A 14,284-nucleotide genomic window follows, 5' to 3' on the forward strand; every position below is an offset into this window, starting at 1 on the left:
CTTTTTTTTTTTTTGTAAAGATTTTATTCATTTATTTGAGAGAGAGCGCCCGTGAGCATGAGCAAAGGGAGGGGCAGAGGGAGAAGCAGGCTCCCCGCTGAGCAGGGAGCCCGATGCGATGCAAGGCTCCATCCCAGGACCCTGGGATCATGACCTGAGCCAAGGGCAGATGCTTAACTGACTGCGCCACCCAGGCGCCCCTAAAGTATATTCTAAAGTATATTCTAGGGGCGCCTGGGTGGCACAGCAGTTAAGCGTCTGCCTTCGGCTCAGGGCGTGATCCCGGCGTTATGCGATCGAGCCCCACATCAGGCTCCTCCGCTATGAGCCTGCTTCTTCCTCTCCCACTCCCCCTGCTTGTGTTCCCTCTCTCGCTGGCTATCTCTATCTCTGTCGGATAAATAAAAATAAAATCTTTTTAAAAATTTTTTTAAAAAATAAAGTATATTCTATACTGTACAAAAGTTCAGTAAAGATGGAGAAGATAAAATACCCACCCAAAGTAAATTTATAGAGAGGTAAACTACGATGCATACGAAGAAACATGAACTGTATGAAATCAATTCAATAGCAATAGGTTTTACATTAAAATGATGAATGAATTTGATAGCATAGCACATAATACTATTCGAAATGCAACAGAGAGCAAAAGAGGACTTAAAAAAATGAGCAGAGAGAAATCAGGGAACTGAGAGAAACTTCAAGTGGCCTAAAATACATATAATTGGAATTACCAAAGACAGAGGAAAGAAAGGGATACAGAGCAATTATTTGAAGACATATGGGTTGAAAATCTTCCAAACTGGAGTGTGATTATAAACCCACAGATCCAAGAATCTCAACGAACTCTAAAAGGAAGATTCAGAAGAAAACTACACTAAGACATATCTAAATCAGATCGCTCAAAATTAGTGTGAAAGAAGCTCTTAAAAGCAGATAGTGACAAAATACACGTTAATACAAAGGAACAAAGATAAGGATGACAGCGTATTTCTTATCGGAAACAATGTGAAAGTAACATGTTTACTATACTGAAAGAAAAGTGCTGTCAACCTACAATTCTACACCTAGTTAAATAATCTTTCCAAAACAACGTGACAACAACAAAGATAAAGACTTTTGCACACACACAAAATCTGAAAATAGTCATTACCAGCAGACCCCCTTCAGAAAATATCAAAGGAAGTCCTTAGATTACAAAGAAAATTATCCCAGATAGATAGGGGTCTTCACGAAGGATAGACGGCTAATAGACAAGACTAATAGCCACATTACCTGCCCCATTTACACACACACACACACACACACACACACACATACACGCACGCACACACACCACTGAGATGATAATGGAACTAATAGGTCATTTTCCAACTATAGGGAGCCAAGGGAGGCTAGGAAGGCTGAATGGCCCCTTATCTTCTCCCTAAACAATCTAAGCCTGCTTTAGTACAACCACCTGAAAAGGACAATCTAGTTAAAGTCCCAAACAGAAAGTGAAATAAAAGACCTCTTGTCCTTGAGAAACTGAGAATCCTCTTCTCTGGAACTCAGGCCGGAAGTAGTCAGAAAATGCAGGTCAACACTATTTATTCCCATAGGTTATTTTCTTGGAAATTGAGGTTTTTCTTCCTGTTCTTTTCATATCTCTGACACATCAGGTTAACAAACAGCTAAAATAAAGTCCATTAACTTGCCTCTAGATATACTAAAATATGATAAGGAAGAAATTCTTAAAATTTTTGTCTTTCTCGATTGGTCTTTTTTTATCACAATTTTCTAGTTAAAGCAATGAAAATATAAGATATGAGGCTCAAAGCTGACTAACAGCTGGTTTGTTCTTGGTGGTTCCCACATTCTTCCTTCCCCAGGGCAGTAAATCTCACTACTCTGACTTGGAGGAAATTGCAAATGATAATAAAAAGGATTTTAGAAAATAATACTTCCCAAATGTCATACAATTTTATTTGCAGTCACCTCATGTGTAAAATTGAATTAATAATAGTGCTTACCTTAGGATACATTCAAATTACTTAATGTCATACCTGCCAGTTGTTAATAATAGCAAACAAAGTAGAAAATGAGACTGTTTGCTGAAACCTAGTGGAAATGGAGGGACTACTCGACAAAAGTGGAAATTATAGAATTATTTTTGAGGAAATAATAAAGGACGAAAGAAAGAGCCATGAAAAATGTGTAACCCGAGGAATCTGTTGAAATTTGACATAATGACTATATAGCATGGATCAAGTTTTTATAGTCTTTGTGTCTCCTCCATATACTTTACCCATGAAAAAGAACAAAGAAATAATTTGATAGCTGCCTAGGTTTTGGAAACAGATCACGATCACTAGGGAAATTCAAGTAGGATGGGGGGCTGTAGGGTATTATTGGAAGGGAACATGTAATTAACTGATTCTGGAGCAGGTAAGAGAATAAGTGAAGCCAGAAAAATTCTATGTCATATTTTAATCCAGTCCATTTTGGGATTTGGGGACATTGAGAACAACTGTTCTTTGTCACTAATTTAATTATATTTTACGAATTGTGGTGAGAATTGGGAACAAAAATGATCCAAGTCTCAAAATTCCCTGCAGGCTGCTCTATTCTGAACCAGTAGAACAGAATCGGAACTGGCGGACGAGGCAGCACATTTGTGCTGGGAGCACTTTCCAGACAAGAACATGCATCAGAAATTTCCTGTGCTCCCTTTGAGCCCTTTTCATGATTGTTGTCATGGTTCATATACAAAGAAGGTGTTATGTGTACATAAGCATATTTATAGAATAAACAGTCTTCAGAAATCAGCCCTTTCTCATGCTCTCTCTAGTTTAAAAATATATTCATAATTATAAGACAGATTTTTTTTTCCCTTTGTTGATTCATGTATCACATAGATGTCAGGAAGCCAGGCATTCACTCTTTATGTTCCTGTCGAGATGCTCAGTTTGTCAAATGTGCCCCCAAGTCCTTTCTCTGCACTCTTGGAACTATGACCAATGAAGCAGAGCTAAGCTGGAAAGGCCTTTAGAAAGATGTTTTCTCATTCAAGAACCATATGCTACTAAAGAAAAAAGGATATATCAGGCAGCATATTCTACTTATAAGAGGCAACACTGTCTAACCATTCTAAGAGGCATTTTGCTTACTTAACACTATAAAATCAAAAGTTTTCATCACAAATTTCTACTTAAGCATTTGAATCAATTTGAAGAAACAGCCACACCAAGCCTCATTTTGCCAACACTTGGGGTTAAAATTTGAGAATGCTACCAAGCACTACATTTAATGTCTGTTTACTAAACTATATATCATTGAAAAGATGTTCCCATTGTAAATTGTTTGCGAAGAGAACAAACACTATTTTAATTGCTATAGAAAATATCATTGCAGTAATTCTGTGTTACATAAATGCCTTCTCTTCCAAATCTGTAATTGCAGAAAAAGAAAGACATCCTGATACTCATACAGTAGAAACTGGTAATGCATGCTTTTTCTGCAATTAATTTGAACTTAGAGTAGTTTTCCAAGGCATGCATTTTAAAAAGCTGGTGTCCCAAGATTGCCAAAGGAGATTCATTCTGTGTTTTCAAGTGCTCAAAGAAAACAACTCAGGGTATATTGCCAGCCACAACTTGGTAAGTATCCACACATTCCCACCTTTGCCCCTTGCCGTTGGCATTTAATAAGGGGTCAAATCCATGGCTCTGATACCCAGATCACAATGAGACGTCCACATATTGTATCTCAGAATATCAACCTGAGTAATGCAAATGTTTAGAATAGTTTTGATTATCTAATGTGTAAGTAATTGTGACGCTCGAAGAAAGGATAGAACAACCAATATGCTACATTTGAGATCTGTAGTGGGGGGAGGGGAGGCATCGATGGTAATACCAATAGAAACATGGTTCTTTCTATTCACCTGAGTGGCACATGGAAAAGGTAGAAGGTAGGTAAAAGGAATGACGGGTGGAAACTGGGAATCTTTTAATTTGTAATGTTAAGCCAATCAGTGTGAAAAACTCAGGTATGTCACAAAAAATATATTCACATATTTAGTTTCACAGAGAAGAGGCATTATATGCAATTCATTTTAATATAAGACTGTGCTAGGATAGATGATGAAATTTTAAATGGCTCATTCGCATTTAAAGATAAGATCTAAACTTTGTTTTTTAAGATGGAAGATTTTTCATATGGAGGTACTGCCTACATACCTAACCTCACCTCTCACCACTCTCCCCTCACACATCACCCTCCATCATTTCTGAACAACATGCAGATCCCCTAAATAAGTCACATTCTCTAATACAGCAGCCCTGCCTTTTGAATATGCCACTTCCTGTGCTTGCGATGTTCTCATTCTGTCTCCTACTCTCCTCCCCCAACCTCAGCGGGCCTGCCTGGACAATTCATTCCTGTAAGCTCAGTCTTCAAACACCAATTTTAACATGGCATCTACCTTAAAATGTCGTGAATCTGTCCCTTTCTGGTGGATTCCGGCTGTATCTCACGTATAATCTGCTAGAGACATTATCTCAGTTCATCTTCTATAACTGCCTGCACACTTGCAACTCTGACTGTAGCAATGTGAGGTTAGAGTTTTCTTTCCATCTTTGTGTCTCCTAGTGAATGTGCACTTAAAATATATTTGCCAAATGAATGAACGAAGTGTTCTGAGTAGGCAAAATGAACAGTATTGCAGAGCTGAAGGGAAATGCTTCTTACCAGAGTCCTCATACAAGTGTTTTTCAATAGAATTTAGAGCATGAAAAATGTGTAGGAAATCTGCTCCAGCCTCGTGAAGGGGGACAGACTTTCTTCTTATCCACTTCTTTCCTGGCCATGAGACAGGTGGCCTTTGCCATTTACACAGTGACTGAGACATATACATGGATAGCTAAACATGGGAACATATTTTCCCCACTTACCATAGATATATACCCCCATTTCCCTGCTGGGGACACTGAGATTTAAAGGCTAATTTTGGAACTAAGGAAATTATGGATGCAATTGCATTTACAAAACACAAAATTTTAGTCCACAGCCCAAGTAATAGATGCTTAGTACAATGTTAATATTCATAAATCAGCTACTGGAAAAATATGCTAACTTAAACATCATATATATATATATATACATATATATGTATATATATGTGTGTATATATGATTTTTAAATATATATATATTTATATGATTTTGAAAATTTTTTATATTGTGTTCAAGCAGGAAAAAAGAAAACCTAGTAAGTTTGGCCCCAGGGATATTAATTTCTTTCAAGACTTCCAGAAGAAAACAAGAAAGCAAATCCAAAATGGGAAAGCAAAATTTACTTGCAAGTAACTGTGGGGAGTCAAAGATTTGTTTTTGTTTTATTTTTCCATTCTATCAGTCTGTAATTTACACTCTTGTTACTCCAAGAGCAGTCTGAAGACCAGAAGAATTATCGTCACATGGGAGCTCATTAGAAATATAGACTTACAAGACCCATCTCAGATGTACTGATTCAGAATCTGCATTTTAACAAGATCTCTCACTGATTCCTCTGCACATGAAAGTTTCAAAGTATGGTCTAAATTATCATTCTTTGGACCTGTTAGATGATGCCTTCACCTTAAAGAGTATTTTAGTCATCTGAGCATTTTTTGTTTCCCTTTTGAAATGAAGCCAAAAGCATTAGACCAGCAATAATGTTTGCTGCTCAGACTTGTCTCTTAAGTAGATATGTACATGTATGAACATGCCTAAAGAAAAAAAAAAGTACACGTACATCTAGGCTTTTGTGTTAAACACAGAAGTTTATTTTATTTGATTCCCCCCCCCCCCCCCCCGCCCCAGAAGCTGCAAAGGGAGTTTCTCAAGGCAGGGTGTCCGCCCCACGGTTTCACAGACACTAATGGAGGACAAGAGGAATACAGCTTATTTCAGCATCCTAAAGCTCTCCTTAAATCACAAATCCACCTTCTTTCTTCTGTCCGTGGATAGAGACTGCTTCCATCAGGGGCTCCCCGCGGTGACATTAGGTGGGAGAGGCGGGAGCGCAGTACAGAGCTGTCAAGTAGAGGGCAGCTCCTCCCTTTCCAGGAGGGAAATGGAGTCTGTGGTTGTGGTTCTTATCAGTTGACACCAGATGTGCTCAGCTGTTTCACTCTCCACTTTACCCCAACTAATCAATTAACCTTGCTTAAAATCAAACCAACACTCGAAACATTCACCAAAGTGCTTACATTTTTATGCTTGAGGCCAATTTAGCCAATAGTCCTGGGATGTTCTAAGGCAAGTCTCATCCCAAGAGATAGGCTCAGAGAGATTTCTTAACATTTTTCCTGGTGTAGTCATGGACCGCTGAGGGATTCCCTTAATTTCTTCTTATCTCTGTGCGCATCGATATAACATGAAGAGAATAGTCCACTCTCTGATTATCAAATGTTAAAAATGTGTTTAGAAGTCCTTTGAAAAGTACAAAGCGTTATGCTAATGTAAAACATTAAAAATGTATCTTAAACAAAGGGAATGTAAGGGCGATTAAGAGAAAAACCAGTTAATCACGAATTCACTGTTTGCCAATACTAAATGTCAAGCAAAAATAATTAACCAAACATGCACAATTTACTATTTCTTCTCTTTGTACTCATTTGTAAAGAAACTATTTTATCCACTATACCAAACTCTAAAATAGAATCAAAGCCATTTGACCCCTGGCAATGGGAGGCAAGCTTACAGATAAAGCAGTTTTTATTAGTAAGAACTCCTGGTATCAGTGCCCATGGTGATGATGAAGTTTAGAGTTTTGGGTGGGCTTTAAGAGTTTTCAAGAACATCTTTCAAAGGTAAGCCAAATTATTCAAGCATATTTTCAAAGTAGAGTGAAATAAAAAAGTTATTCAAATGCATTTGTCCTTCTTGGCACCTTTAATAGTTGATAGGTTTTTTGGTGGTTTTTTTTTTTTGTTTGTTTTGTTTTGTTTTTTTACAAAATGGAAAAAAAGCAAGCACCAGCTAAAAGCAAGACCACAGGTCATTACCTGTATTGACGCTATATTTATAATTTATCCTTCTTATTATGCCTTAGAACTAGAGGAAATGGAAGAAACACCAGCAGCAAGTGTTAAGTATGTGTACACACAGACACAACCCTGGAGGAAAAGCTCCACTGTGCTGATTCTACTTTATGGAAAAATAAATGAATCGGGTAGTAGAGAAGCACTTTGAAGTAATTTTGTTGTGGAGATCTGTTGCTTATTATGATCGGTCTTACTCCTTAAGCAAATTATATTCCTCTTGTCCCAGTCTGCACTAAATTGAGAAACACAGGTAACAGAAATGTAGACATCAACGTAGTACCATTATCACGAATAAAACGTAGGTTGTAGAATGTGGCTAAGGGGTGTGGTCAATGAGCTCCTAAACCCTCTTTGTTTCCCCACTCTATCCCACCAAGTCTAGACCTTGGATAGTTCCCCTAAGTACATCCCCAGTGCTAAAGCACATTAGTAGAATAGCTCCAACCAAGTAAGAACTGGAGATCACTCACTTCACCTAAAAGGGTGGCATGGTAAGGAGTAGAACAGAAGACCAGCAGAAGTACTTTGGGGGAGGCCATCCACAAGTACATATGAGGAGTGGGAAGAAGTAACCTCCTGAATAACAACTACACACACATACCCCAACACATAATAAAATACACGCCTATCACAGAAAACTGACTGTTGAGTGATATCGAACCCACTAATTTTTATAATGCCTCTGCGAAGGAAGCCAAGGGGAAAATTGTGGTGATTGCTTACATTTGTGCAGCATTGTAGAATTGACAAAAAGTTTCACAGATGAATTCATCAGATAAATCTCAAATCTTTGAGGATATAACACGGAAAATACAATTTCCACCCTTCAGCAACTATGCCATAGTGTCATTTGCAAATAGAACTTTGGGCTGGGTAATACATGAGATATGCAAAATAGCATTTCAAAGAGATTTCGCAAATGGCACTTACAAATTGCAAGTAAAACCTAGACTGGATTTGCATCTTATATTTTTGTCACATAAATTATTGTCTTTAATTTCATGAAATATACATTAAAGGGAATATTGCTCATAAGTTTTCTTAAATGTTTACTTCTATTTTTTCAGTAACTAAGGTTTTGTGCAATACCATTCCCCCAAAAAATAAAATTAAAAATACAGTTTCATAGTCTAAGAGTAAAGTCTGAAATCTCCAATATATGCATCTGGGAATGTGAGGACACCTCAGACTCAATGATGAACATTTTTTCCTCTTGTCAATGCCGTTGTGGACTAAAGAACACCTGCATAGCTGTGGCCATTCTGTCATCAGCTCAGTCAACATTAAGAGATGTTGTAAGTTACTATGTTTTCAAAATGCACGGGGCAAATGTGCCATTTTCATTTTAGCTGCTGAACATATTTCAAAACCACTGCAGAATTGTGTTGCTCACAGGCATGTCAGCTTTCAAGACTGACTTACTTCTATTTTTAGTTTATTATTAGTGCTTAAGAGCTGGCAAAGTTTTCAAAACTAATTCATATCTGCATAATCTGGTAGGTAAGGCATATTTTAAAGACAAATTGCTTCCTTTCTAGAGTGAATCTCTTCAAGTATTAGAATATAAAATTCTAGATTGTATGGTCTGTTTTCTGGATTTGAAACAGTTCCGAAATTTATTAGGAGGTTTGGTTGTCTTGGATAATACCATAACAAGATATAGTAACCCCTCCTGTGTAATAAATCTGAATGCTCAGGATAGTTTTGTAGTAGCCTAAGTGTAATGCATCATTACCCCAAGGCTCTACTTTCTCCAATTTATGTGTATTCTGCTGGTTGAATCAAATTGATGAAAAGCCTATTTTCTCAGAACATAACAAACCAACACGAACCTTTCTAGGGCTGCAAATATATTTAAGAAAATACATAAATCATTGCTTGTCAAAGATTAAGGCTAATTTAAGCTCACTATCTGGGAACCCTTAAAGACTTTTTTTTTCTTTCGGTCACTGTCTGTAAAGTAAGGTGGCTCATTAATGTAGTTTAATCAATTCTTAGCAGTTCAAGGCTATAAAATAGTCTTAAGTAGTAACAGCTTCGAAGGGGGAGCGAGGCATGGACTGGAATAGTAAGGCCTGTCGAATTCCCCCACTATTTGTAATCCACAAAGATATGTTCTCAAAAAACGAACTGAGATTGCTTTTATGAAAGGTGTATAATTCCTTTTAGCATTGCTCATGAGACAGTCAATATTTTGGATGGAGTTATTAATGAGTTTGTGTAAACTTCAAAATTTAAACTGTATGTAAACTGATCAATTGACTTTTTCTGCTGAGTAGCATCAGATTTGTTATATATTTTTTCCTTGTCTTCTTATTTTCTTTGGAAAATAAATATTGGTTTTGTTTAATATTTGGTTATTCAACTGGACACCAAAATTTTGGCTGTGGCTGATGCACTGTAAATTTAAAATGACTTGATCCTTTGCTTGGTATATTTATTCCCACTATTAACTAGTTGACTTAACAAGGTGTATCATAGATATTTTACACGGTAGGGATGAAAGTGTGTCTAGTATTATCACTCATTTATTCTCGATTTTGTTGCTACTATATGTCCATATTACTTTGAGAGATCAGTGTTTTCATCCATCCCAAAGGTGTCCACAGGGTAGCAGGCATGAGGACTCTGGGCTCTCCATTCTTTTTGGTGGGTGGAAATAACAGCAGGGAAATGGAATGATGAAACACAGCTATGGAGCTATCAGTTGGAGACAGTATCTTAAGTATGCATAAAACTATATTGCTTACTTATGACACGTATCAATATATCAGAAAAATATGCATATATACAGATGGTCCCAACTTAAGATGGTTCAACTTATGATTTTCATCTTTAGAATGGTTTGAAAGTCATATGAATTTAGTAGAAACCACACTTTGAATTTTAAATTTTGATTTCTTCCCAGGCTAGAGACTTGTGGTGTAATCCATACTCTTGTAGTGCTGGGCAGCGGCAGCAAGCCACAGCCCCCAGTCAGGCATGTGACCGTGAGGGTGCACAGTCGATATACTTATAACTCTTCTGTTTCTCACTTTAAGTAGAGTATCCAATACATTACATGAGATATTCAATACTTTATTATAAGATAGGCTTTGTGTTAGATGATTTTGCCCAACTGTAGGTTTATGTAAGTGTTCCGAGCATGTTTAAGGTAGGCTAGAATAAGTTATGATGTTCAGTAGGGGAGGTGTGTTAAATGCATTTTGGGCTTACAATATTTTCAACTTACAATGCGTTTATCAGGACATTACCCTGTTGTAAATTGAGGAAGATCTCTGTGTGTGTGTTTATAAACATTCAACTGCTTTGGATATATTCGACTTAGAAATCTGCATTTGTCGTTGATTCATTCTTTCTTCCTACGTTATTGTGATGTCAATCCCACTTAATGCTACTCTTTGACAGACGCTCTCATGGTCTCTTTCTGAACTACTTCGGTGGCCTGCTAAGTACTCCCCTCCGCTTCAGTTCATTTGCCTGTTCAAACTAACCCCTGTTCCCCTCAAACACACACATAGATAGGACCATATCAGCCTGCTACTTAAAAGCCCTTATTCCCCTATAAGCTAAAATGCAAATACTTTAACACCATCAAACTCAGTCCCAACAGACCTCTCCAGATATAGCTGTGATTATTATTTTGTTCCTCTCAACTTCAAACGCACATACGTTTTCATTCTTCTTTAGATATGTTGAACATCATAGACACAAGAGCGTTAATATTCTCTAACCCTTATCTATCTGATGAATATTAACTGTATTTTAAGCTCTTCCCCTGGGGAGAAAAATCTTCCTTCAATGCAGTATTAAAGGTTTTCTTATCTGTTTTCCCACAAATAGTTTATGGGTTAATTCATTCACTCAATCTATCAGTAATGCATTCAGTATTTATCATGGGCCTGTGATGGGTCAGACTATACAAAGTGAGCTCTAGCAAAAACTGTAGTGTCAAACAAAGAATACGAGATCTCTGCCTTCTTGGAGCTTAGAATTAAATACAGAAGAAAGGCCATAAGCAAATTAGCAAACAAAAAATATATCACTGAAAATTATAATAAGAGCTATAAAGACAAAGAACAAGGTGAGAGAGACGAAATGGGGCAAGGGAGAATCCCCTTTAGACTGGGAGGGTTAGGCTAGTCTACGTTTGTGCTGCATGAGTCAGGAATAGATGCAGTGGGGAAAGCCAGTTCAGCTGGAAAAAATTCCAAAACGGAAGAATGTCTGAGATTAAGTTAGAAAAGATGCAGGATGTGAGGCAGCGAGGCCTAGTAGACCTTAGAATCCACCTCAGTGCTGAAGGGTCTCATTGAAAGGTGATGGAAAGACACTGAAGGTAAGAGAGAGATTTTTTTTTTTTTTAAACCAGTCTGGCTGCCATAGGGAAAACAGGCTGAATGGGAGCAAAATTAGAAGCCAGCAACTAGTCAGGAGGCAATTGCAGTCCTGTAAGATGAAGATGATGTTAACCTTGGCTACACAGGTTCAAGACAATGGCGATGAAAAGAAGGGGCAAAGTGCAGCTTACATTGAACAGTGAAAGTTTACTGATTTAAAGTGAATGCAGAGACTAGTAAACAGACCAATTAAATATTGAGATCAGGAGTAAAATAAGAAGGGATTGCCAAGTTAATTAAAAAAAATTTTTTTTAAGATTGTATTTATTTATTTGACAGAGAAAGAGAGCACAAGCATGTCGAGCAGCAGAGGGAGAGGGAGAAGCAGGCTGTCTGCTGAGTGGAGAGCCCAACGCGGGGCTCAACCCCAGGACCCTGGGATCATGACCTGAGCTGAAGGCAGACACTTAACCAACTGAGCCACCCAGACACACCCTCATTTTAAATATTTTTGAACCTCAGAGTCAAGCAGAAAGTGAAAATACACAGATGGAACTTCTTAGGTCTTTATTGTGTTTGGACAAAAAAACCCATCACAAACAAACAGGGAAATAACCCATGTTTTACTTTATGAGTTATATTCACAGTGTACCTTGTGCTGAGGAGACAAATTGCCTTTAAGAGCACTTGAGACAGCCAGGAAGCACTCGCTTAGACAAGAAGGATAACGTATCCCTAAAGTGAAAGGGCTGTGTGTTTTGACTGAATGAAATCGGTACAAAGCTTCAGAGCCCAGCTAGAGGTAGAAGCAGATAAATTGTCCAATGGAGAGGATTCCAGAAAGTCTTTAAGAAAAGCTTATAGTTTAATGGAGTCGTTCAAAGTACGTCAGAGAGTGTGCACACAGTTCTAAAATGTCCTTGTTGGAAGCCTACGCTTTAAGGTTTATTTCAGATTAGTTGTACACAGGGTTGCTGGGAAGAAACATTAATTGTTAAGTAAATAAACTCGACTGCCCCACTCTGGGTTATAGTGAGGAAGTTCACCTGCAAGTTCAGTCTTGAACTTCAGCCTTGAAGGTGAGCTGTTGCAATTTCCAAGCTATTTGCATTTTCTTGGTTCACACTGTCATCTACACAAGGCATATCCCTTCATACCAGAAATCACAAGGGTCTCTCTTACCTCTGTTTCACTTCTGAAGCATGACTGCCTAGCTTGTTGATGTGCTTTCCTATGTGACTCTCCCTCAATTGAGTGAATTTTGCAAATAACCACTGTCTGTATTTTAATTTCACGACCTATATTTGGTTAAATTGTGTCTAGTCATTTCCTCCTAAGGCTGAAATGAATAGACAGACAGAAGTTTAATTTCATTTACTGGAGAAAATTGTTGCATGTGCTTTTTAGAGCATACCTAAGAAACGAGATACATTAAATATGTTTTATAGTATTGTATATTTTCTTAGAAAACATGACTTTTCAATCACAAGTTAGCACTTCATTCAGAAAGGCTGCATAAATCCCAGTTACTAAACATAACAGTGCCTTTACCCAAATAGCAGGTGCATACTTATGGAAAAACAAGGAAACTATGAAGTGTTAGGACCAATCATATCTTTGAAGATAGCTCCAAATGTCAAGTATGACTGTCAATGAGAAGTGGAGAGATTCTCTGCCTTTTGATCAACAAGCCTGCCAGGATTACGGTTGGTTCACTCTTTAGTAGACAGACAAGCTGACGAAATTTAGGGTGATTTATCCAGATCCAGATACCCCAAAGCAGCTGATTCCTGTCCAGCTTGAGATTGATCAGGCTCCTTGTAGACATTTCTAGGGCATTTATTGGACAAAAGCACAGGGGGAGGCCCACATACTGAGGCCTAAATAAAGTTACCAACGAAGCCAACAAAATCTGTAATAATATGCTCTATCTCCTATCTTGATAAAATACACCATCATAATGTCAAAATTTCTATTTTTCTTTTCACTTTTTATTCTTTTTTTCCTATTTTTTATTTCCAACTGCACTTGTGCTCATTCTCAGTCATTTAAAGGATCAAACATAAAATGTAACTGTATTCACAGGTAAAAATCTTAATGTATTTTAATAAAAAATTAATATAATTAGTTTAAAAATTTTTTAAATCAAAATTATTCTTAATATTTAAAATATTTTCTTCCAAAATATTCAAAATTTCTATTCATTTTCATAGGCAATATAGAAATTAGAAGTGAAAAAATAAAAAGTTAAGTAAAATTATCTGAAGTTTAATTTCACGTAATTAAGACTAGATTAAATATAATTATTTCAAAAAGATTAAACTATCTGTGATGCTAACATTAATTGTATATCTAGTTGCCAATATAAAAATCAGAAATACTCTATGTACATTCAGGAGCTGCCAAACTTTTTCTATAAAAAAAACACGCAGGAAATATTTTAGGTTCATGGCCATACAGCTCTGTTACAACTACTCTGTCACTGTAACATGAAAGTCACAAGGATTGTACATAAATGAATGAGAATGGCTGTGTTGCCAAAAGAAACTACTTCCAGGCATAGAGAGCAGGCCAGATTTTGCCTGTGGGCCATAGTCTGCTGAACCCCGGTTTAGAATTACATATATGCAAATTTGAGAGTGATTTGAATTGTTTAATATTGGGATGTTTCTCCAGCCATCGTATGCAACTGTTGAAATATCACCGCAATTCATGAGGACTTTCATAACCAAAAATTGGAACATAAAGAGTTAAAATAAATGGGAGAATCCCTTGCAAATATATTACTGAAATTAAGGGATTTGACAAGATAATTGGACTTTTCTCTTATAAGTGCTTATGCTGCTCAATCCTTTCAGTCTGTCTCTGAGGTAGG

The sequence above is a fragment of the Ursus maritimus genome, unplaced genomic scaffold (genome assembly GCF_017311325.1).
Source record: "Ursus maritimus isolate PB19 unplaced genomic scaffold, ASM1731132v1 scaffold_20, whole genome shotgun sequence".
In the NCBI taxonomy this organism is placed as follows: domain Eukaryota; kingdom Metazoa; phylum Chordata; class Mammalia; order Carnivora; family Ursidae; genus Ursus; species Ursus maritimus.